At 40.2% G+C, this 21,775-nt stretch overlaps 1 protein-coding gene across 6 annotated transcripts in view; it reads right to left on the bottom strand.

Moving 5' to 3' along the window:
* Positions 1-988, bottom strand: part of SYK (spleen associated tyrosine kinase) — an 86,890-nt gene extending 85,902 nt beyond the window's left edge. Inside the window, exon 1 of one of the 6 annotated variants that reach the window (XM_074330198.2) lies at positions 369-988. The gene's annotated coding sequence lies outside the window, so the exon portion shown is untranslated. Of the gene's footprint in view, positions 1-162; positions 302-368 lie in introns of those variants that run through there. The other 5 variants (XM_019713875.3, XM_019713872.3, XM_019713871.3 and 2 more) reach the window with 5 other exon arrangements.
* Positions 989-21,775: the final 20,787 nt, after the last annotated feature.

Here is a 21,775-nt window from a genome sequence, read left to right as displayed (position 1 = left end):
AACTCCTGTTTCCCAGGACCCGCCGCTTCCACACTGTCGGCGCGGCCAGGGCACCTGGGGTCCGGGGCCCCCGCACTGACCCCCGGGCCCAGGCCTGGCACCTAGTACAGGAGTCGGACCCCGTGAGGCTCTGGGTTTAGGTGAAAAGCTGGCACCACCTACCTGCTTCTATTCGAACGATGTCATCAATTTCCCCTCCTTTCCCAAAGGCCGAAGGCCCCCCGCGTCCCTGCCGGGTTGAGCCTGGACACCTAGAAGGCGGCCAAAGAGGCGCAGGGCCGCGTTCTCCGCTCGCCGCCTCCCCAGCCCCGAAGCGCAGGGACTCCGCGTTCCCGCGGGCCGAGCGGGAAGAGCGCGCGCACACCTACCTGCGCAGGTAAGGCGAGGGCGGGGCGGCGTGGGGTCGAAGTGCCCCGGGAGCCGGGCGCGGGGCCGGGGCGTCGGTAGGATGGCTGAGGAGCAGAGCCGGCCGCGGGAATCGCCTCACCCGCCCAGCGCGCGGCGCTTCCTCATTTTGGGCAACTTCCTTAACGCGCCCGGGCAGGCCCCACACTTCCTCCCGGCCGCCGCCCCAGCGCCCGTGCGCCCCCACAGCCGCCCGTGCCCCCAGCGCCAAATGCGCCGCGAGAACCCAGGGCAGGGCAGCGGCGGCCAGAGCGCGCGGGTACCCGGCGGCGAGGTCGACCTGGGAGGCCGGAGGGGAGGAGGAGAGCGGCCGGGTGAGCGCTCCACCCGTCTCCCAGGCACAGAAGCCCGGGGACAGGGGCCGTCATATACCTAGCGGGGCACTGCCAACACCGGGAACCTCTCCCCCTGTCGCCTTTTTTAAGGACGACAGGCTGTCAGGGGCACGCCCATTTCCCCCGTGCAATTCCTCAGGAAGAGACCCTTTTTCCTTGGGCGGTGTATTCCCAGTCATCAACCCGAGACACCTCTGCTGACCGGTGACCAGGAGGCCCTGGAATCCCGCCAGGTGACCTGCCTTAGATGAACGCCAGACTTCAGGCGCACCTTTGGGTGGGCCCAGCCTGTCCAACACAGCCAGTTTTCTGATGGCTTTAATTACTACCAAGTTCTTGACAGTCAGTTTGACTTGCTTCCTCTGTAATACCTACCGCGGTCTGCAGTCTGGAGCTAAATAAATTATTAATAAGTTTAACCCTTTTCTGTAGTCCTTAAAATGGTTTTAAAACACCTACCTGGTTCCCCTTCCCCATCCTCTCTCCGCATTTTTTTCTTTTTCTGTTGGACAGCCCTCTAAAATGTCCGTTCCCCCGAAAGTTTCCAGACCCTCACATTTTTGGCAACACTGTTTTGAAAAGCTGTGCCCTGAGCCGAAACACAATAACCATAACCAATACAAAATAGTGTGTTAGACTATCATTGCCATGGAGAAGAATAAGGCGGTAGGAAGTGTTTACATTAGATTGGAGCCCCTCAGACTTTCCGCTTGGGCAATCTCTTCCAGTCATTTTGCCATTTAATTTTTAACCCAAGGAAGGGTTTTTATTATGATTATATTTGTTAACCACTGGACTTGTTTTTGCTTCAAAGAGCCAGTGAAATAGCGGTTGTTCTCTAAAAGAGTGGAGGCTGCAGGGGGTTTTTAGAGTAGGCGATATTGCTGAAAACTAGGGGTCCTGCCTTGCGTTTACTGAAATTACATGTTTCCTTAGGGGCTGCTAATGGCGGTGAGGTAGGTGATGTTCTAGATCTATCTGCCAGCCTCCCTGTAGCACTGGGTCCTTCTGACCTTGGAGTCATCTTTAAAAACTTAATTAGTATGCTTGTAATGATTTTTTAATGTTAAAATTATCACACAATAGAAAAAATCTTCCTGAAACTCAACACATTTCTCCCAGCCTTTTTTTCTTTCCCCCATATGCTGAGTGCTTTTTATCTTTTCACTGTGATCAGTCTTCACTGTGATTGTATGCTGAGTCCTGGAAGCCCTTCTAGCAAAATGCGTGCCAGGGCGATCTCAGGGACACCACACACAGTCACTTTTTAAAGTCTCCTGTTCCCTGCAGATTATTATTTTTATTTCTTTAAAAATAGTCAATATTTTTTCTCCTGGTTTTGTTGTGTGAATTCTACCTCCTGAAGTCTCGCATATCTGCTTGTGTTGTCTGAGTGTTTCTGTGGTTCTTGTTCACGGTGCCTGCCTTACTGTGTACTTGGTCACGTTAGACTGTGTACTTGGCCACCTGTTGACCCTGAAATATTTGTGGAAATTAGTTGAGGCCTGAGAAAAAGGTGTTTTCTTTCAGAGAAAAGTTTTCTTTGCTTCAGTGCGAAGCCTAGGGTTTAACTAGTATTTGGATAATTTAAGAAAAGTTCTCGGGTTACATTTTTTTCTTTTTTTTGGAGCACCAAAGTGATATGAATTTGGGCTGGAAATTTGGGCACAATTTTGGTCAATTTGTAGTTACAGTTTCTCAAGGATGCATTTCTTCTGTTTCTGTTCTGTGCTTCCTTTCACTTTAATTTTGGAGTTGTTTCTTGTATTCCATGCCTTTCTCTTCCTTAGTTTATTCCGTCATTTTGGTGGATCACAATCTCCAGGAGTTTCCTGAGAAATGGAAGTACAGCGGCACCTCTGTTTTCGACTGTAATCCATGAGCTCTGAAACGTTAGAAAACAGCCGACCGCTAGGCCTCAGGATCTTGCACTCAGTGGAAGCCGTGTGACATGTTTGACTTCTGAGTTGTGTTCGAAAACAGAAGCATTTACTTCCGGGTTTACGGCATTCATAAACCAAAATGTTCGTCAATGGAGACGTTCGAAAACTGAGTACTATTGTAGATATTTTAAAGACCTTCCATATCCAAAAAGGTTCTATCTTTAACTGTGATTGATGGTTTGGATGTGCTCTTCTATCCTGCATGATTGTATAGAATTCTAGTTCAGAAATTACTTTTCCTCACAATTTTAAGCCATTATTCTATTGTTTTCTTGTTTGCAGTGTTGCTGTTGAGAAATCCAAACCATTCTGAGTCTTTTTCCTTTGTCTATTCATTCTGATTCTTTATCCTTTGAGCATAGTTACTAGTCGGGTGTTTTACTTGCCCACACTTGCTAGCTTTCTCCAGGCCTTCTGTTTACTCCTCAGGGGGTGACAGCTCCTTGATCCTTACATCAGGATCAAAGAATCATTGATTCTTTCTCCGTTCTGGGCGTCAGTTTTAGGGTTTATTAGTCCCTTTATGCCTGCTTTTCTATAACCTTTGGGCATTGGTTAAGGAGTTGCGTTGCAATAACTGGGTCCTCCCTCCTGCATGAGAATGGGTTGAAGGCAGGCGGGTTCACTCTTCATTGGGAGATGGAGAGGGAAGAGCTTACCCCACTCTTTTGGGGGCAACTTTGAGCATCAGCTCCATCTCCCAGTTAGTGTGGGTCCCTGGAGTCCTCAGACTTCTGACAGTCATGCAGAAGGCTGACATTTCTCTTTTTTCTCTAATCTCCACTGCAGACATTTTCACTACCTCATAGTCAAAACTGGGGAAAGCTAAGAATAAATTATCACTCCTCTTTCGTCTAGCAAGATTTGAATGAGAATTGTCAAAATTTTGTAGACTCACCAGTTACGGTTTCAGGGAGGTGGGAGCATAACCTCACCCTGATCCTCTCAAACTTCTGTTTTCTATATGAGCGAGCATTTTCTGAAGTCCATCTCATTAAGCCCTTCTCCTTTTCTTGTTTGGTTACTACTGGTAACTTTTACATTTTTGTTTTCTCTTCCGTTTTTGCTTGGATGGCAGAGAGGGAGGGGATCTTTTTGTTTCTAGATAGTGGGACCTTGAAACTCCATGAATATTTCATTACTTTTATCCAGAATTTAATGCCAAACATTTTTTTTTACTGTAGAATATACCGGTACATTGTATATTTTAATATTTAGAATGCAAGGTCCTCATATTTAACTCTTCCAAATTAAAAATACATGAGTTACACATGACATATGTTAGGATGCTTTAGATTGCAAATAAAAGAATACTCAACTCCAGCTATTGAAATGGTAACATTTGATTGGCAAAAAAAGGAGAAAGTTCCAGAGTGAGGACAGCATCAGGTGTACTTTTATACAAATAATTTTAAGTTGAGATAAAAGTTACACAACACAAAATTCACCATTTTAACAATTTTAAAATGTAGGTGTACCTTTACAAAATGTAGTTACTTAACCCTAAGTTATTTTTGCTAGACCAGCATCGCTGAATCTCAGTGATGCCCACCACCTGGGCACATCTATCTGCCAAAATGCCACAGAATGTCACCGGAGGAACAGCCTCCTTCTGCTGCTCGGCTCCCTCACCGGTTCAACCCTGATTTAAAAGGGACCTTTCACCTACAAATGGTGGACTTCCTTCTTTTTCTGTTGTCAATGAGGTTTTGAACAAGAAAGAAAAAAGTTACTTAAGGACTAAGGATAGCATTTGAACTTAGGCCACACATGACAGCCTGGGCCAGGGGTCAAAAGCACAGGCTATCTTCCCAAGGCTGCCCCTTTCCTGGGCGTGTGGCTCTGAGGCAGTCACGCCTCCTCTGCATACTTCTGATTTCTTATTTTCTGTGAAATTTCAAGTTGGCAAACAATTACAGTAGTACCTCAGTTTTTGAATGTCTCCGTTGACGAACACTTCGGTTTATGAACACCGTAAACCCAGAAGTAAATGCTTCAGTTTTGGAACACGCCTCAGAAGTCGAACATGCCACGCAGCTTCCGCTGAGTGCAAGATCCTGAGGCCTAGCTGTTGAATGTTTTCGAACGTTTCAGAACTTGAACGGTCTTCCGTAACGATTACGTTAAAAAACCGAGGTAACACTGTATTGTGTGTCTTTATTGCCAGACATGATCCTATACCCTGGAGATTAAAAAGGATGGAAAAATATATGCTCAAAAATAACTCCTTCACATACCACAACAGGTAGCCATGTATTTGTCTCGCAGTTTACTTTTTAAAAATATAATTACAGCCGGCGCTCAGTATCTGAGGGTTCAACCAACCAAGTAGCAAAAATATTGGGGGAAAAAAATCACAGAAAGTTCCAGAAAGCAAAACTTGAATTTGCCACACCCAAGAACTACACTGAATCCACACAAATGAAATGGTATGAAAATATAGGTTATATGCAATTGACTCATTTTTTATTATTGAGTTGTAAGAATTTTTTACATATTTTGGATACAAGTCCCTTATTAGATATACAGTATTCTCCTATTTTGAAGGTTCTCTTTTCACTTTCTTGATTGTATCATTTGCAGGACAATTTTTTTTTTTTTAATTTTGATGAAGGTAAATTTAGTTTTTCTTTTATTGCTTGTGTTTTTGTATTATATCTAAGAAATCATTGCCTAGCCCAAGGTCGAGAAGATTTACTCCTATGTGTTTCTCTAGTTTTACAGTTTTAGCTTTTACATTTATGTCTCAGATCATTTTGAATTAACTTTGGGGTACAGTTTAGGACAGAAGTCCAACTTCAGTTTTGTGCATGCACATATCTAGTTGTCCCAGCACAACAGTAGTTATCGAAACAACTACAGTTGACCTTTGAACAATGCAGGTGTTAAGGATGCCAAAGCCTCTCACAATCAAAAATCTGCATATAACTTTCGACTCCTCAAAAATGTAACTACTAATAGGTTACTGTTGACTGGAAGCCTTACCAATAATGTAAACAGTCGATTAACACATATTTTATATTATATACTATATTCTTACACTTAAATGAGCTACAGAAAATGTTATTAAAAACTTCATAAGGAAAAGAAAATACATTTACAGTACTGTATGCATTTATTGAAAAAAATCAGCCTATAAGTAAACCCGTGCAGTTCAAACCCATGTTGTTCAAGGGTCAAGTATATTCTGTCCACACTTAATTGTCTTGCCACCCTTGTTGAAGATCAATGCAAGAGTTATTTCTGGGCTCTAAACTCCATTCTCATGATCTATGTATCTGTCCTTATTCCAAAATTACAGTTCAATTACTGAAGGTTTGTACTACTTTGGAAATTGAAAAGTTTGAGTCCTACAACTTTGTTCTTTTTCAAGACTATTTTGGCTTTGCATTGTGATAAGAATTTTAGGATCAGCCTGTCAATTTCTGCCAAAACAGAAGCTGGGAATTTGACAGGGACTCTGTAGATCAATTTGGGAGTATTGCCATCTTAATACTATTAAATGTGTCCATCCATGAACACGGTCCATTTGATTTTAGAACTTCTTTAATTTCTAAATATTTTTTAAGTATTCTTTAACACTTCTTTGAACATATTTATAATAACTCCTCTGAAGTCTTTGTCCATTACATTCACCATCTGGATCCTACAAAGGCCCTTTCTGCCGCCTGCTTTCTATTCCTGTGTACAGGTGATACTTTCGTGATTCTATGCATGTCTCATTTTCTGTTTTGGTTGCAGACTGGACATTTTAGGTAATATAGATGGCAAGTTTGGAGACTGATCCCTCCCCCAGGGCTTGTTGATATTGCCTGTTTGCTTGTGCATCTCTGCAGTGTCCTGGTTGGATGAGTCCCCTGGCTGTGGGCTGCCTGAGAGTTGCTCCTCCGAGGGTGCCCCCTTGGATGTGGGACAGTATTTCTGACCACCAGGAATGGCTGTGGTCTGCGAGGGCTCTCTTTATCTCTCTCTCTGATCTCCCAGATGCTCTTCTGGCTGGTTTGCTGTTGGTATCACATCCAGATTTTAACCTCTTTTAATTGCCCGCTGATTGCTCTGTTGTTTTCACCAACACTCTGGGGCATAACTTGCTTCACCGTCTGTTCCAGTCAAAGTCCATGCTCTTTCCAGGGACAGATATCACCAGTCATCGAAGCTTGCTCTGATCCAGAAGGGCTCTCAGCTGCCTCTTGTCCTGATTCTCTCTGTTCATCTTTCAGCTGGTCTATGCTGTGCTTGTTGCTACTAGAACCATCAATTACCAGCCTCCTTGTAACTGTTCACCTCTAGGACATCTATTGTTTTCAACAACAATCTTAGGTTTGAGCTTCCTTATTTTCTATTCCAATGAACTAATATCAGCCCCTGTAGGGAGAACTCGGGAGCTCTAACAACCTCCGTCTCTCCTGGGAGGAACCTCTGTGTTTCTGCACTGAGGCTGGGGTTGAGGACAATGGCCTGCTTCTCCTGGAGTGATACCTTCTCTTAGCAGGACACTGGGTGGGGGTGGTAGCCTTAGTCTTCTCCATGTAGACTCCTGCCCTACAAGTGGGGGCTGAGTAGGGGAAGGGAGCCCCAGGTCTCTTGCATGAACTTGCCTGGAGTGGAACTTCTGCAACATGGAGCTGGGTGTGGGGAGGATGAGAGATCCCAGTGGCCTGTGCCTTCTGGGTGACACCACAGCTGTAGGCTGGGAGCTGGGAGAGGGAGCCCACCTCTGGCTACATCCACTCAGACTGGGGCTCTGTCCTGCTAGTTTGGGGGAGGAGATGGGAGCAGGTCAGGGCTCATATGACACACACTCTCCTGTTTGTACAGAGATTTTCTATATTTTCTTGAATAAATACTTTTCTATTTCCTGTATGACCTAAGGACAATTCCCAGAGATTTGAAATTATTTTATATATATATATATATATATATATAAAATTTAACTTGTAAAACTGTATATATATATACAGTTTTGAAGTTAAACAATAGTTTTGCTGGAGAGAATTTCCACCAAACTCCCCATACTCGTCATTCCAGAAATCTGACTCTTCTTTTTTGTTTTCTTCTAGAGGCACTGAAGTTTGAGGGTTTTATTAAAGGGGTTAGAGGTAGAGAGGGCAACACGTGCCTCTCAGCAGAAGGGAGGATAGGGCAGGGGGGTGCCAGGGAGGAGGGCCTTGACTAGAGGGGGAAAGGGGCCAGCAGTGAGAAGAAGGCCAAGGGCACAAGCTGCCTATTTTATTTATTTTTTATATCTATCTATGTCTCTATGTGGTTTTTTTTGGTGTGTATATATATATGTAAAATTTACTGGGGTGACATTGGTTAGTAAAACTGTATAGGTTTCAAGTGAGCAATCCTATAATACATCATCTATATATCACATTGTGTGTTCACCACCCAGAGTCAGTTCTCCTTCCATCACCATATATTTGATCCCCTTTACCCTCATCTACCACCCCCTTACCCTCTGGTAACCACTAAACTGCTCTCTGTGTCTGTGAGTTTTTGTTTCTTTGTTTGTTTGTCTTATTCTTTTGTTGCTTTCGGTTTCATATGCCACATATGAGCAAAGTCATATGGTTCTCAACTTTTTCTATCTGAATGTTTCCATTTAGCATGATAATCTCCACATCCATGCATGTTGTCATGCATACATACAAATGCCAGCATTTAATTTTTCTTATGGCTGAGTAATATTCAATTGTACATGTGTACCACATCTTTATCCAATCATCTATCGAAGGGCACTTGGATTCTTTCCTTGTCTGGGACACCGTGAATACAGCTGCAACGGACGTAGGGGTACATGGATAAATGTTTTCAGATTTTTTGGGTAGATACCCAGGAGAGGGATTGCTGGGTCATATGGTAATTCTATTCTTACCTCCATATTGTTTTCCATAGTGGCTGTATCAATTTACATTCCTACCAGCAGTATATGAGGGTTCCTTTTTCTCCACAGCCTCTCCAACACTTGTTACTACTTGTCTTGTTAGTAATAGCCATTCTAACAGGTGTGAGGTGGTATCTCATTGTGGTTTTGATTTGCATTTCCTTAATAGCTAGTGAAGTTGAGCATTGTTTTGTATATCTGTTGGCCGTTTGTATGTCTCCTTGGGAGAAGTGTCTGTTTGGGTCCTCTGCCCATTTTTTAATTGGATTGTTTGTTTTTTTGTTGTTGAGTTGTATGAGTTCTTTATATATATATATATATATTTGATATTAGCCCCTTATCGGAGGTGTTGTTTGCAAATATCTTGTCCCATTTACTTGGTTGCCTCTTTATTTTGTTGATGGTTTCTTTTGCTGTGCAGAAGCTTTTTAGTTTGATATAGTCCCAATCATTTATTTCAGCTTTTACTTCCCTTGCTTTTGAGGTCAAATTGATAAAATCCTGTCTGAACACAAGGTCCATAAGTTTAGTACTTATGCTTTCTTTTATGCAGCTTATTGTTTCAGGTCTTATGTTTAGGTCTTTGATCCATTTTGAGTTAATTTTTGTATATGGTGACAGATAGCAGTTTAGTTTCATTATTTTGCACATGGTTTTCCAATTTTCCCAGCAGTATTTAATTGAAGAGGCTTTCTTTTCTCCATTGTATGTTTTTGACCCCTGTTTTGAAAGTTATCTGCCCATATATATGTGGGTTTATTTGTGGGTTCTCAATTCTATTCCATGGTCTGTATGTCTATTTTTCTGTCAATACCATACTGTTTTGATTATTGCAGCTTTGTAGTGAAAACTGAAGACAGGGAGTGTGATACCTCCCGCCTTGTTCTTTTTTCTTAGGATTGCTTTGTCTATTCAGGGTCTTTTGTGATTCCATACAAACCTGATGATTTTTTTGTTCTATTTCTTTAAAAAGTGCCATTGGTGTTTTGATGGTGATTGCATTAAATTTGTATATTGTGTTGGATAATATGGCCATTTTAACTATGTTTATTTTTCCGATCCATGAACACAGAATACCTTTCCATTTCTTTGTGTCTTCAATTTCTTTTAATAATGTCATGTAGTTTTCATTGTATAAGTCCTTCACATCCTTTGTTAAGTTTATTCCTAGGTATTTTGTTGTTGTTGCAATTGCAAACGGAATTTTTGTTTTATTTCTTTTTCTGAAATTTCAGTGTTACTATATAGGAACGCAATGGATTTTTGCACAATTGATTTTGTATCCTGCAACTTTTCTGTATTTGTTTATTGTTTCTGGTAGTTTTTTTGTGGAATCTAGGGTTTTGTATATAAAGAACCATGTCATCTGAAAAAAGTGATGGTTTAACTTCTTAATTCCCAATTTGGATGCTTTTTATTGTTTTCTCTTGCCTGATTGCTCTGGCAAGGACTTCAATACTACATTGAATAACAGTGATGACATGGGGCATCCCTGTCTTGTTCCTGATCTTAGAGGAAAAGCTTTCAGTTTCTCACCATTAAGTATGATAGTAGCTGAGGGTTTGTCATATATAGCGTTAATTATGTTGAAGTACTTTCCTCCTGTACCCATTTTATTAACTGTTTTAATGAGAAATGGATATCGTATTTTGTCAAATGCTTTTACTGCATCTATTGATATAATCATATGATTTTTATCTTTTAGTTTGTTTATGTGATGTATCACATTGATGGATTTGTGTATGAGTTCTGACAATTAAGTTCCCGAACTTGTTGCAATGATGTTACTAAACATCATGCTTTTTATATCAGAGGGATTATTCATCATGAATTTGTGCCAACTGGACAGTTAACCAAGTTTACTATTTGAAAGCGCTGAATAGGCTGCGTGAAAAAGTTAGATGATCTGAATTTTTCACCAACAATTCATGGCTCTTGCATCACAACAATGCACCTGCTCACACGGCACTGTCTGTGAGGGAGTTTTTAGCCAGTAAACAAATCACTGTATTGGAACACCCTCCCTACTCACCTGATCTGGCCCCCAATGACTTCTTTCTTTACCCAAAGCTAAAGGAAATATTGAAAGGAAGATATTTTGATGACATTCAGGACATCAAGGATAATACGATGGCAGCTCTGATGGCCATTCGAGAAAAAGGAGTTCCAAATTGCTTTGAAGGGTGGACTAGGTGCTGGTGTCAGTGCATAGCTTCCCAAGGGGAGTACTTTGAAGGTGACAATAATGATATTCATCAATGAGGTATGCAGTACTTTTTCTAGGATGAGTTTGCGAACCTAATTGTCAGACCTCGTATGTTGAACTTTTCTTGTGCCCCTGGGATGAACCCCACTTGATCATGATGTATAATCTTTTTAATGAATTGTTGTATTCGATTTGCTAGTGTTTTGTTTCAGATTTTTGCATCTGTATCTTTTAGAGATATTGGTCTGTAGTTTTCTTTTTTTGTGTTATCCTTACTGTGTTTTGGTATCAGGGCAATGTTGGCCTCATAAAATGAGTTTAGAAGTACTGCTTCTTCTTCAATTTTTTGGAAGAGTTTGAGGAAGACAGGTAGCAAATCATCTTTGAATATTTGGTAGAATTCACTAGTGAAGCCATCTGGTCCTGGACTTTTGCTTCTGGGGAGGTTTTGGATGATTGTTTCAATTTCCTTACTGATGATTGGTCTATTTAGACTTACCAGTGCTTCATGATTCAGTCTAGGAAGGCTATATATAAGAATTCTAAGAACTTGTTTATTTCTTTTAAGTTATTGAATTTTGTGGCACATAGACCTTCACTGTATTCTTGGATGATCCTTTGTATTTCTGTGGTATCCGTCATAATTTCTCTTCTTTCATTTCTGATTTTGTTTATTTGTGTCTTTTCTCCTTTTTCCTTTGTCTAGACAAGGGTTTGTCAATTTTATTAATCTTGTCAAAGAACCAGCCTTTTGTTGTATTAATTCTTTTCTATTGTCTTTTTGTTCTCTATTTCATTTAATTTGCTCTAATTTTTATTATTTTCCTCCTTCTGCTAACTTTGGGTGTCATTTGTTCTTCTTTCCAGGTTCTTTAAGATGTAATGTTAGGTTATTTATTTGGAATTTTTCTTGTTTCTTGCGATAGGCCTGTAATGATACAAATTTCCCTCTTAATACTGCTTTTGCTGCCTCCCAATAATTTTAATACAATGTATTTTCATTCTCATTTGTTTCTGTGTATCACCTGATCTTTTTAAAAATTTCTTCTTTGTCCCAGTCATTTTTTTAAATAGCACATTATTTAATCTCCATGTATTTGTTGTTTTTCCACTTTCTTTTTACAATTGATATCCAATTTCAAAGCATTGTGGTCAGAGAATATGCTTGGTATGATGTCAATCTACTTAATTTCCTGAGGCTAGTTTTGTGTCCCAAAATATGGTCTATCTTCGACAATGTTCTATGTTTACTAGAAAAGGATATATAGTCTAGTGTTCTAGGATGAAATGCTCTGCAAATGTCAATTATGTCCACTTGGTCTAATGTGTCTCTTAAGGCTGATATTTCCTCACTGATTTTTCTGTTTGGATAATCTATCCATAGCTGTCAATGATGTATTTAGGTCCCCTACTGTAATTGTGCTTTTGTCAGTTTCTCCCTTTAGTTTTATTAGTAGTTGCTATATATATATATATATATATATATATATATATATATATATATATATATATATATATATGTTAGTGCTCCCTCATTGGGTGCATATATATTGGTGTTATGTCTTTCTGTTGTATTTTCCCTTAATCATGATGAAATGTCCATATTTGTCTCTTGTTACCTTTTTTTATCCTGAAGTCTGTTTCATCTGTTATAAGTATGAATACATCCGACCTTTCTCTGGATACCATTTGCTTGGAGTATTGTTTTCCACCGTTTCATTTTGAGTCTGTATTTGTCCTTATAGCTGAGATGTGTCTCTTGGAGGCAGCATATGGTTGGGTTTTGTTTTTTGATCCAGTCTGCGACTCTGTGCCTTTTTATTGGTGAGTTCAGTCCATTTACATTTAGGGTGATTATTGATATATGCAGCTTTCCTATAGCCGTTTTATCTTTTGTTTTTTGGTAGCTCAGTGTCTCCATTGTTTCTTTGCCTTTGTGTTTCTGTCTGTTATTTTAGTTTGGTGTTAGTGTATGATTTTTTCTTCTGTTTCCTCTTTTTTTATGTTGTGTGTCTCAGTTTTGGGTTTTTTTGAGTGGTTACCATTAAGTTTATGCAAAAAAAAGTTTCACATATACAGTAGTCATTTTTCTTTAGTATGCATTTTATCTCCATTCTCCTTTACAAATTCAGACCTTTCCTCCCTCCCCTTTTATGTTTTTGTCATCACAAATTATCCCTATTTATGCTAAGAGTTAATTTCTGAGTTGCAGTAGCAAACTGTCTTCTTTTTCTTTTTTTATATTTTTATCTTTTTTACTCTTTCTGTTATGTTTAAGTGTATAGTGTCCTATTCTGTGTAGGGGTTGCCATTTTCTGCTTCTGTCCATCTGTTAGCAATCTTGCTCATGGTTTTGTATTCTTTTGTCTATTTGTTTCAGTTGTAATAGCTTCATTCAATATTTCCTGTAATGCAGGACTTGTGGTGCAAAATTCCCTCAGCTTCTGTGTGTCTGGAAAAATCTTTATTCCTCCTTCATAACTAAAGGATAACTTTGCAGGATCTATTATTCTTGGCTGGTAATTTCTCTTTTTCAGTAGTTTGAATATTTGATTCCACTCCCTCCTGGCTTGCAGAATTTCTGCTGATAAGTCTGATAACAATCTCAGGGTCTTCTTTTCCCTGGTTGCCTTGAGAATTCTTTTTTTTATCATTAATTTTTTGACAGCTTCAATATGGTGTGCCTTGGAGAAGGCCTGTTAGGATTGAGGTAAGTAGGTGGTCTGTTTGCTTCTTGGATTTGAGGATCCAGATCTTTCCATAGGTTTGGGAAGTTCTTGTTGAATATTTGTTTGAATAGACTCTTTGTCAGGCTGCCTGTTTATGGTGTCCTTGGGGATGAAGTATTAGTAACAAAACCTACTCATGCCCACCAAGACAAGGAATCTTTGTGCCCACCTTGGAATGCATGCTAGAGATTGAAAATGCCTATTCCAGACAGTAGAAAATTAAACTTAAAAAAATTGACACTGTATGACAAATCACTGGTATTTTTCTTTCATTTCAGTAGTACTCAAATTGCTTTACTCCTTTAAGTTTATATGTGGTCTTAGGGGGAAGGCAAATGATTCATAGTGGAAATTAAGTTAAACATAAAGTAACTAACTTGATGAGCAATATAACATTATTTTAGTATTTAATAGTATTAGTATTTAATGTAAAGCATTAAGTGTGTTGGTGTGAAATCCCATTAAATATTACTACTCCAGGAATAATAATCTATTTTCAGTGTACCCAGGAAAAAATATGCCTAAAAACAAAAAAGAGAAATTATATTTTCTGATTCAAAATATGTTTCAGTTCCATGAGTTGAGTGGGCACTTCCTGTTTGCCCACACTTCTGTTTTATTTATAATATTTGAAAACTTGACTGACTTAAATTTTCAGGATTGATCTGGGGTTGAGGTTACCACCTTGAAACTCAATTAAGAATGAAGTTTTCATTCTTTTCATACAGATGACTGGCAGGTACATGAAAAAGTGCTCAACATCACTAATTATCAGGGAAATACAAATCAAAGCCACGCTGAGATATCACCTCACACCCATTGCAATGACTATTATTAAAAAGACAAGAATTAAGTGTTGGAAAAAACGTGCAGAAAAGAGAACGCTTTGTGTACTGTTGGTGGGAATGCAAGTTGGTGCAACCATTATGGAAAACAGGATGGAAGTTTCTCAAAAACTTAAAAATAGAATATCCATATGATCCAGCAATCCCATTTCTGGATATTTATCTGAAGAAAACAAAAACACTAACTGAAAAAGATCATTGCAGCATTAGCATTATTTATAATAGTTAAGATATGGGAACATCTCAAGTGCCCATTCACGGATGAATGGATAAAGAAGATGAATGGATAAAGAAGATGTAATATATATATATATATATATATATATATATATATATATATATATATATATACACACACACACACACACACACACACACACACACACACAATGGAATATTATTTGGCCATAGAAAAGAATGAAATCTTGTCATGTTTGAAAATGTGGATGGACCATGAGGGCATTATGCTAAGTGAAATAAGTCAGACTGAGAAAGATGAATACTGTATGATCTCACTTATGTGTGGAATGTAAACATATATAAAACCAAGTTCATAGATATAGAGAACAGATTGGTACCTGCAAGAGGCCCAGGGTTAAAGGATGGGAGAAATGTGTGAACTACGTTTTCTTTTAATAAGTCATATTTAGTTTTTAAATTAAAAAAGAATGAAAAGTTTTCAAATTAATGTATATTTTGTAATTATTAATACAGTTTGCTATAAAATTTGATTGCTTAGTGGAAATTGAAGAAGGAGTGATTGACCAAAGTTATCTACATATTTTGACCTTTGAGTGTGGATCCTGAAGGCTCAGGTTCCCCCTCTCCGAATGAGGGCTCTTTGATTTGAGTCAAAGACAAAGTAGATTCACAGGACAGTCCGGGGATCACTAGATGGGTGGGGATAGATGAGGACAGAATTTATAAACAGAACTGACTCAATAAAGAACTTCTGTTTTCCAAAGATAATACATATCTAATAGGAACCTTAGTAAAGAGGGTAAAATGTAAAAGTCACCCCAAATCACAACCTTAGAGGCAACTACTCAAACTTTATTTGGTGTGGTTTTAGTCATCTTTCTGCATACAGAGACATATATTTGTGACTCTCTCTCTCTCTCTCTCTCTCTATATATATATATATATATATATATATATATATATATATGGCTATATATGTTGTTTTGTCCCCTGATTATTGGATTGGAAAGCATGTTAGGGAAATATTTTTATTCCGTCTCTTTTTGGGGACATACATAGTATCCTCTTGAATGTGTGAATATGAGTTATAACTAATCACTGATACACAGTTAATTGTTTCCAGGGTTTCACTATTATGAACAACCTTGCCTCAAACACCTCTGCATCTACATCTTTGATCCTTGATGGATTGATCTTTCTGGGATGAATTCCTGAGAGCAGACTCAGAGGGTCAGAAAATACACTTGTTGCTGACCTGCACCCTGGAAGGGTGCGATTCTGATTTGGTGCTCAGTACAGGGTCAAGTGGGACTCAAGACATCACCACACCCCGCTGGACCAGCAGGGAGCGGCGTGTGCCCGAGGAAGGCTGCCTGACCTTTCCTGACACACAGCACCACGTGGCAAACCAGGCCCTGATGCCCGTCGGCAGCTTTGGAGAGAGGTTCTCTCCTGCAGTAATTAATTCCAAGCAGTATCCATGCTTTTCTCCCATACAATGTGAGGTGAAAAAAGTCTCAATTTGTTACTAACTTATATCATTTTAACTAGAGAGATTCAATATCATTTTATATGATTGTTGACTATTCTTATTGACTAGTTTTGTGAAATGCCTATTTATCACCTTTCTCAATATTTTCACCAGAGGCTAATTTTTCTCTAATAATTTATAAAAAGTATTGGTGGATTATAAACCTTATTCCTATCTATATTCATCAATTATGTTATAAACATTTTCTCCAATTTGTTCTTTGTCTTTTAAGTTTCTATATTTCATTTATTTATTTATGCCAAAAATAAGATTTCAAATTTTTATATGGAAAAATCACCTATTGTTTCTAGCTTTAATGCCTTTGTTATCACCAAATATATAGAAATGCTCACAACTTTTTACATTTAAATCTTTATAATCCATCTGGAATTTATTTGGCCATAAGCACTAATAGATATTCAATCTCTTTCCCCAAATGCTTAGTCAGTTTGTTCAAGGGTCCATCTTCTCACTGATTGGTAATTAAACTTTATCAAATACTGAATTGCATAAACACTTGGGTCTATTTTTGGCCTTTCTGTTCTGTTTCATTCATCTGTATAATATACTAGGATATTACTGCTTTAATTGCTGCAGCTTTGTAATTTTGCATTATTATAATTCTTTTTTTCAGAATTTGAGAAACAATTCTTGGATAGCAAAAGCCCCTCCTCTAACATGATAGGATTTTTACTTTTATTATCAGGAGACTGAGAAAATACATATGTGTATAAATTCTTACATCACAGATTCTCTGACTCAGTTTTGAGGAGATAAAGCAGGAAACAGAGGGACATTTTCCTCCAATTCATGGCTATTGAGTAGAAAAGTGAGTCTGATACAGTGATACAACACAATTCTCTAATAGTGATCTATTTTGAGTGTTAAATTTTTCTGATATTTCTGGTGACCTGCAGCAGGGTGAACAGCTTAAAAGACAAGTGCAGATTCCTTTACACTTTGTTGTCTTTTTACAAATGTAGTTGGACACAAATATTTTTAAAATAAATTCATTAGATTCCACTTGATGATATAGATTGTGCTTACATTAGTTAACTTTATAATTCACAGACCGATGGTTATTGTCTACATCTTTTTGAGTAACTAATTTAATTTTTCCCTCTTTCACTATGTGGACCCTGAGAAAGAAGATACTAAGGGGGGGGGGGGAATCTGGTGGCTAACTGGGCTCAAATTTAAAAACAGAGCTTAGCAGCCATTTCTAAGCAGGGGCCTCTCATGCAAACCACACTTCAGGAAGAAGCCTGCACTGAACTGCCTGCCAGCACCGTGTTCCTGCCATCTGAGCCAAACCTTATAAAGGAGTTCCTGGAATTGTATTTCAACCAGTAAGACTGACACTTTCTCCAACCAATCGGAGCTGAGCAGCTGTCTCTCTCTCTCTCTCTCTCTCTCTCTCTCTCTCTCTCTCTCTCTCTCTCTCTCTCTCTCCCCCCCCCCATCACCATCTTCACCAACCATTCAGAGTGGCTCCATTCCGACCAATCAGAACAGTGCCTTTTGGACCAATCAAACTTCAAGGTTCTGGATTCCTCATTTGCATGAGGATAGACCAATCAGGGAACAGGGGCAGGGACTTCTGTCTGTATAAATCAGCTCTCCCATTGGCTGGGAGAGCCCACTTTCCATTTCCCATGAAGACTATTTTCCTGGCTGGAGCTGAAACCCCAACATCTGGCCAGAGTGGATCTATCTAGCCCCAGGGCTTCCTCACAGCCTTGCTGTTCCATAACCTGGTGTATCACAATAAGCTGTTTGCATTGAATGAAGTTTCCTTCTTCACTGCACCCTATATTGGGGTTTCCTTGTGGCATTGAATTGGTGCAATAATAGGAAGTGTACATTGGAGCAGCCTTTCTGTTAAATAAAACAGATGCAAGGACTACATAGAACCTAAGTGCTTAGAGGCTTCTGCTACTGATTTCTCCTGCAGCTAAGAGGAGTACAACTCACAAAGCAACATAGAAACACATTACCTACTCTAAACCTTCTGATTAGAGAGGTAACTTTTAGAATGCGGCTGGGACTGTGAAGGATTTAGAAGGGACAGTGATCATGGTCACGTCCAGAGGCTGGGCAGCTTGAAGCAGCAGGAAGCAGGGGACCTGTCAGTGTCCCACTTCTTGCCGTGTGATGGGAAGGAAGCTCCTGCCTGGGGCTCTCAGCAATGGAGGGCATCAAACTTGGTAACCTGGGAGGTGTGGTTTGGGGCATCCCCAATACTTCCCTCCTCCTCAGAGGCTGCAAACACCCTAAGCAACCAGAGCGTTAGAGTAGCACCATCAGTAAGAAGCCAACGATGGTCCCAGCAGGACCGGAAGGTCCTCTGCTGTCTATCTGGTGTCAGCGTCCTTGTAGTCCAGGTGGGTCTCAGAAGAGATGCAGGGCCTAGAGCTTGGAAGGTCCTTCCTGGGTGTGCTGTCTGAACAGGTTGGTGTGGGGAGGGCACGAAAGGCCAGGGAAGGGAGTTAGGGAGGCATCAACCAGGCCACTGAGCTCAGGTGAGCACCTTCAAACTCGGAGCCACACCTAAGGCAGAGGGAAACCAGTCCTCCAGGCATCTAGGACTGGAGCCTCAGAGCCCGAGTAACTCTGCAGACCCTCTGAACCACCAGGAAGATCCTTGATAAGCAGTCGTGAGAGCCTCTGACCTTCAGCACAAACCACACAAACCACAACCTTCCTGCCTAGAACCCACCAAAGTCGCAATCTGAACAAGCCCTGACCTCTAAAATGGCCCTATAAATCTGGGAATGTTTGTCATCTCTGGGAACAGTTTATAGCAGGACTTTAATTCTTCTTTGTCCTTTGAGACATTTTTATTAAAAAATAAAAATGAGAGATATTGTAAGCAGAAATCAGAGATTAGCAAACTACAGCCGCTGACCATGTCTGTCCAGTGGCGTCTTGCATGCCCTTTCCCCTTCCATGCCCAGTGTGGTTTTTCCATTTAAAATGGTTCTTAAAATACACAAAAATGAAAGAAAGTAGACTGTGCTCCAGAGAGTCTGTGTGGTCTGCAAATCTGACATTTTTACTGTCTGACTCCTCACAGAACCAGTGTGCTGACCTCTGACATAGATCATCCAAATTATTCAAGGAGCTTACCAACTAAGGTGTTCTCATCCTGCTATATGGTGCAGGGATTCCTTAAACAGACTCAGAGACAGGGCAGTGTTGGAGATAATGCGTTAAGTAAACTTATTAGGAAGAAACAATTTAAAGGGAAGTCAGCTTCCACTTGGAAGAGCACGTTCAAGTCACCTCCAACCGAGCAGTTTTTCTGAGTGGGGTTACCCTGGTCATAGGAAAAAGAAACGTGGGTCTCATTCCCCTCAGAGCCCACTGAGGCTGCCCCGGGTCACAAGCCTGCCTTCTTTTTCCATGTGGTCCTTTCAGGGACCTGGTCCCCCAACCCCCACTCCGTACCATGCCTGACACTCCCCAGAAGCCAGATTATGTCTGGATTTATATTAGTTTTTATTTTAAATATGAAATATTTATTGTAGGCTTGCCCACTCTTGCTCTTTCATATATAATAATGGAAGGAAGGAAACATGAAAACATAAAAGGCAAACAGAAAGTTTCGTTTTCTTGCATTTGGAGGTGTTGCTATGAGATAAAATTTTTCAGAGGCTGATTGTGTTCAAACAGTGATGGTGTGAGCTTATTTACATAGGAATATCAGGTTCAAACATTACTTTTTGTATCAATGTGTGGTGCTCACTTTAAGTTATTTTAAACTTATATAAAGATTTCATTTGTTTAAAAATTTTCATTTATATCTCATATATGGCAATGAGAAAGAAGTGTGTGGGTTAATTTAATCTTTGGAAATCTTGAATGGAGATCTCGTTTTAAATACATGTCAAAGGATTAAAAATGTATTATTACTCAATATGAAAAATAAATTTGACTCAGAAATATATTAATAAATGGAAATGTGTTCTTTATTTTTTAAAAAAAGTTTAATTTGGGACTAATTTCACATTTAGAGAGAAGTTGCAGATGGGCACCACACATCCTTCTCCCAGCTTCCCCTGATGCGAACATCTGATATAACCACAGAGCACTTATCAAACTGAACAATTCTCACTGGTACAATACTTTTAACTAAGCTGCACACTTTGTTCAGACTTCATCAGCTTTTCCATAGTGGCCGTTTTCTGTGTCAGCATCCAGCCCGGGATCCCTCGCTGCACTCAGTGTTTTTCATGTTTAAAATTCACTACCAACCGTATTGCATTCACACGTAGGCTCTTACAGCAAGAAGATGGGAGGACCTTCTGCTTTTGAAGATTCCTTTCAGATATATATATAACATAAAAACCACGTGAAAGAAAGAGATTTTAAAAAAATGCCCCTGCTTACGTTTCAGTGCTTTTAAAGACCTTTGGATGGATGCTTGGTCCATATTAAGAGAAGAAAATCCTTAGTAATTTTTCTTAGACAAAACTCTCATAATTAGAAAGTTCTTCCCAAGTCCCAAATAAATTCCTTCTGTGACAATCAAATTTAGCAAAAACAACAAAGACTTTTTCACTGTAATTATTAAAAATATAGTCACTGGTTGTTTAGTGTAACTTGTCCTGAGAATCAGGGACGTGGCAGGGAGCTTGGTGGCTGGAGGAGAGGAGAGGCAAAGTCAAGAACCATAAGTACACAGTTTTGGGGCTATGGCAGGAAAGACAGAAGAACACCCTCGGGTAGGGCATTGCCAAGGCACCCCTTCTTTTTACCTCGTGATTGTGAGTGAGCCCTGGAGGCTGGTAGGTGAGAACAGGCGGGTGAGGAAAACATGAGGGGGTGTTCAGCTAAAGATGCCTGGAAATCAAAGTCAGGAGCCAAAAACCTAAAAACTCGCCCCCCCCCAAAAAAAAAAAAACCCTCATAAAAAGTGGCAGTTATGCCACAGGGAACACAGCTTCCTCCTGCCAGCTGAGCTTTCACACCGAGCACGTGCTTTTGTATTCAAAATCGTTTCCCTTTTTAAAACAGTGAGGGAAAGTTGGTTTGAAGAAACTACATGTTCTAATGTTTCCAGATGACACCCTTGTATGATGCTGGGGAGGGAGTTGATTTCGCTCACCTCACCCTCCATCAGGATGTTTGTTCTGTTCTCAAAATACAGCTGTTTCTGCCTCCATCCACTCTCCAGGGCCAGCCTGGGCTTAGCTTACACACCCTTTCCCTGTGGGACTCAGGCAGACTAGCCCATCATGAGCTGCCTAGTGTTGGGGATTTGTGCTTCTACTTGGAAAGCTGGACAGGACTGCTTCCAAGCCCCATGCAGTGGCAGTCACACTTCATCCCAGTGTGGGCGCCGACAGACTGCATGTGGGCCCCTTGGGAACTCATCTCTGCTTTGGGGCCTGTTTGCTCCGTCCACGGCCCACCCAGCGATCTGTTCCTAGGGGGCTACATCAGGATCAGAGCAGTTCTAGGTTTTCTTGTTGCATTTTGGAGAACTCTAATCTTTATGACGTCTTCTCTCATATTGATCAGCACTTTCACTTCTAAGACTGCTCTCCTTTGGTGTGAAGCCTGCCTTCTGGAGCTAAGCCTGAACTCTCCATTGTCACAAGTCTAGTTTAGAGACTGCGGCCACCAGCATAGCAGTGCAGTCAAGAGCATAGACTCTGGAGGGCTCTCTTAGGACTTCTGGCACAGAG

This window comes from Rhinolophus sinicus, chromosome 16 (assembly GCF_057876585.1).
Source record: "Rhinolophus sinicus isolate RSI-liver-muscle chromosome 16, RSI-T2T, whole genome shotgun sequence".
Taxonomy (NCBI): domain Eukaryota; kingdom Metazoa; phylum Chordata; class Mammalia; order Chiroptera; family Rhinolophidae; genus Rhinolophus; species Rhinolophus sinicus.
Note: the sequence above shows the minus strand (reverse complement) of the source record. Positions and strands in the feature narration are given on the sequence as shown.